General features: G+C 43.8%; 1 pseudogene across 1 annotated transcript; it reads right to left on the bottom strand.

Annotated features, from left to right (window-relative positions):
* Positions 1–2554: 2554 nt before the first annotated feature.
* On the bottom strand, positions 2555–4350 carry LOC147621336 (aspartyl protease family protein 2 pseudogene; annotated as a pseudogene). Its single transcript, XR_015269810.1, has one exon. The product of XR_015269810.1 is annotated as an aspartyl protease family protein 2 pseudogene (transcript).
* Positions 4351–4602: the final 252 nt, after the last annotated feature.

Below are 4602 nucleotides of genomic sequence, written 5' to 3'. Positions count from 1 at the left end.
GCAATGGCCCACCAACTGAGAGTATCCTCTATGTTAAGGCGAGAAAAAGTTGTTTATGTGTAATCGTTTTATACGTTGATGACATGGTACACATGTCCTAAAATAAAGAGAAGATTACAACTTTCAAGGCTAAGTTACATGTGTCATTTAAAATAACAATTTTAGACTCGTATTATTACTTGGACATACACTTTATGCAACATGATGATGATATAATTTGTGATGTTACAATCAGTACATATAAAGAATACGGGTGAGCTTTTGAATGTTGCTCGAATTTGATCTAGTATTGGTCATGTAGATCAAGCTATCCACTATATGCTTGTATATAGTTGGATCCTCCAAAAGCTCACCTGTATCTACAAAAAGCTTTGTGTTTTGCTCCAATAACACTGAAATAAGTTTAAAACCTATCATATCATTCTTGGACAACATGTCCAATGGACATGTCCAAGCCATACTACCTCTGTAAAACGACAAAATGTCATCAGATGAATTCACCACCTTTATACCAAGAAAATACTGCAGTTCATCCAAATCTTTCATCTCAAACTTTTGCTTCAAAAGCATCCTAACATCATGTATGCCAACACCTCTATACCAAGAAAATATTGCAGTTCATCCAAATCTTTCATCTCAAACTTTTGCTTCAAAAGCATCCTAACATCATGCATGCCAACATCACTATTACCAGGGATGATCAAGTCATCTACATAAATGACTAATAACACGATTTATCTATCAATGTTTTCACATAAAGCAAAAAAATTTGCATTGCATATCTAAAATCCAATGGTAACAAGATACTCCCCAATATTGTTTGACCGTGCTTTGGAAGCCTGCTTTAAGCCATACAAGGGTTTGTGTAACTTGCACAAAAAATCTCGATGTGAATCTCATAATCTTGGTGACTGCAACATGTAAACTTCTTCTTGCAAATCACCATACAAGAACACATTCTTTACATCCATCTGACAATGATCTAGTTGTACGAAGGTCTACTCAAGTTAGATACCTCGTTGATAGTTTGAGATATGACGGATATACAATCCATTATTACGCTTACATGGTTAAAGCAATACAAGAGATAAAGCCCACTTTTTTTGAATGGACTCTTAAAAATCAGGTAAAAATATACCATGGATAAAGAGATGGCATCATTGGATACAAATGCAACATGGTAATTATTATCCTTATCTAAAGATAAGAAGCCAACAAAGATAATATCATTGGATACAAATGCAACATGGTAATTATTACCCTTGTTTAAAGATAAGAAGCCAATTGAATGTAAGTGGGTGTGTAAGGTCTCCTTGTCCAGCTATAAAATATTAACCTAGTCTTACATTTTATGAGAGAATGTAGACAAATTCTTGTGTCCAATTAGCACTATTCTACTAGAATCTCATAACTAATAGTTTTTAGAGAGTATCTTATTAGAAATAGGCTTCACCTCTCTACAAGATAATTAGCTGAGAATGCCACATTGACAAACTTTTACCAAAAGGTGTGCTTCACTATCCAATATTTACCATTAAGATCCTACATATTGTGGTTTTTCATCTCATCTAGTAATTGATCAAATGTCCTTAAAATGCATATTATGATTACTAGGTCATCTCCCATAGTTGTGATTAGTCAATAAGAGAGTTTAGCTATTTCTTGAGACTATATTGACTTATCTCTTTTCTATAAAAGTGTATCCCAAGTGTTGATGACCATTATCCCTATCAACATAAAATCACAATCTGTAGTATCGGCACTTCAAATGCAACCTCTTCAAGGTATCTTTTTTGGTTGCATGTTTGGTTGATTTAATAGGCTACGATAGCTTCATTTCTTGTTAAAGAGAGCGCATATTCATTCACTTTCACCACCTTAGTAAAACTTCTTTCTAGAAAAACTTAAGAGTGTAAAATGCATACAACATAACTAAAGAGAACATGTCCACTTTCCTTTCACTATTTTCAAGTCAAAGAATCCAATGCAATAACCAACACAATGCTTGATCCCATACCAAGGGGGACGGAAAAAAAAAAGAACCAATCAATACAAAGCTAACAAAAGGTTGAGAGACTAATAACTCCACAAATAGTTTGATCAACGAGATCTTGTTAAACATGAGAACAAGATGGTTGCACATACGAGTCTAATTTTCAAACATAACGAGTGGTCAACCCGTGCTTCACACATTTTTTGAGACTCCAAATTCAAATTTAACCCAAACCTCCTCCTGTCTTTTCCGAACCTCCAAATTCTTGCCACATGGCAACTTTGTGAGAGAATAAGAGAAAAAAAGAGGTGATTAAGATTACCAAGCAAGGAAGCCACGAAGCCACGACGCGAGAGCAACAAGGTGGATAATAACATGGTATCAAAAACTTAATATTGGGAGGAGATTTTAAAATCCCCCCCACTCTAGGGGGCGAGGGGGGATGCGAATACGTATTCCATGCGCCCTAACACATCATATTGTTGTTGATAAGGTTAGAGACCTTAAGTTCACACATTCATTTTAGCTTTTCTAGTGGCGTCTCTCTTTCTTATGTAGCCGTTGCTAAAAATCGAAAAAAGCTTGCATTCCATTGGAGGAGAAACTAAAGCGCTTACGTACAACAGGATAGAGCCGAGACTGTACGTCTCCACGTGGGAGATGCAGAGCAAGCTCCACCGACACGAGTGGCCTGCGTGCTTTCCAGTGTAGATGGACTGATTAGGGGCCTCAGCACTGGTTGGCGGCAAAGCCCACACGAGCGGCTGCGGAGTTAAAAGAGACACGGTAGCCCTGCTGCTGCATATTGCCGATGATCGAGAAGTCCGAGTTCGTACCAGCGAAGCCCAGGCAGAATGTGCCTGCTGTGTCCACCGGAATGAGGTAGTTGGCGGCCGGCAGAGACAGCGTCGTGCCACCGGCCATGTGTAAGTCCACCGTGGGAACGTCCACCGACTGCATCCCGCCCAGCGCATAGCACGTGTCAAAGAGCGAGAAGCTGCCTGCCGACGGGAGATTGGAGGCGCCCGCCGCAAACGCATCCCGCAGCGCCGCATACGCCGGCGCAACCAAGCGAGTAATGGACGTGCCCGAATCTAATATCACGCCCCCGTTCCCGCTCGACTGCAGTGTGAAATAGGACGGAGAGATGCTTAGCCGGGTGCCGCCCACGCTGATTCCTTGCAGCTCGACGTAGTAGAAGGTTCCCAGCCTTGGATTCTTGAGAAGAGGGGAGAACAACGAGCCGGGCGGCGCTGCGCCCGGCCCGAACACGAGAGCGCTAGAGCCGGCGGAGAATCTGTTTGACAGACAATATGAAAACTCCGACTTGATCTGCGAAGGGAAAGAAAGGCGCCCAGCGCCCAATCCTAGCAAGCCGGAAGCCCCCACAAACAGGCCTTCATTGTCATGCCCACACCCAAGAGCCACCTCTTTCACCTCGTTGCCCTCAAATGTGAAGGTCTCCAGGGCAAAATCCCCCACAGTGAAGGAGCCATCGCCATAACTGACTTGGTATAGACACTGATTGCTCTTGCACCCTTTCACTAGAAGCTGAGAGCATAGAGAAGTACCGCAGGTCACAGCCTTGTATGAGGCGGACGCAGATGGGTTAAAGAGAGGATCGGACTGCTTGTAGCAGCTGCCGCACGGCTGGCACTGCGTCCAGGACAAATCACTGCCCGTGTCCATCACAAAGTAAGATTGCTTGGGCGGTGTGCCCAGGCCAAACCGTGTGAAATACTCCCCACTGCCTTGGCTGAACCCCGACACAATGGGGCTGCTGAAATCCTCCGCCATGACCTGGCTCGTAACGGACTCATTCAGAGGCTTCCACTCTGCAGTGTTGCTGCCCATTATGGCCACCTGAAGGCGCTGATTGATTGCCTGTACACGGGCGGCGTCCCTCTTCAGACTCTCCGCGAGCGAGTCGCGGGCGGACAAGCTCTGGGGCTTGGAAGCGGCGAGGCTATCTCGGTGAACAACCTCTGCGACCCAGGTACCTGGGGCAAGGCTCTGTGAGGCAGCAAGATGCTCAATTCTTCGGTTGCTACTACTGCCATCGAGAGAGAAGGTCTGGTAGCCTGGCTTGACCGAGAGGCCTCGAGCGGTGGCGTAGGCTGGGCGAGGGGCGAGGAAGAGGAATGCCAAGAGGCAAGTACAAAAGGAAATGCCTGCCGACGAATGCATGAAGGCCATGATCAACAGTAGCACGCAAAGAAGATATCTGCTCCCAAGGATCAAGGTCCTGGAAGAAAGAGGGGTAGCTAAAGCACACGCTTGTGGTGGTTGGGGAGTATTAATAAGAAACCTTGCATCGAAACGTGGGCTACGAGATGATGCGGGTTGGCTTGACAGAGCGCACTGTTGCACTAGGGTACCGAAATATATATAAAAATGTGTATAAATAAATATAAACAAATTGCGCCGAAAATGCAGGTTTTTTGAAGGCTGGGGTACCTTTTAAAAGGTTATATATTTTGGCTTGTGAAGGAAATATAACGTAGGAAATATGATTTACCAACTACACCGAAATCAGCTCTCAAAGGGACTCACCAAAAGTGGTTAGGTCAATTGACTCCTCATAAAAGTTAGGTCAATTGACTCCTCGT

The sequence above is a fragment of the Cibotium barometz genome, chromosome 30 (genome assembly GCF_041138505.1).
Source record: "Cibotium barometz isolate CiBa-2024 chromosome 30, ASM4113850v1, whole genome shotgun sequence".
Taxonomy (NCBI): Eukaryota; Viridiplantae; Streptophyta; class Polypodiopsida; order Cyatheales; family Cibotiaceae; genus Cibotium; species Cibotium barometz.
This window is presented reverse-complemented; position numbering and strand designations above follow the sequence as displayed.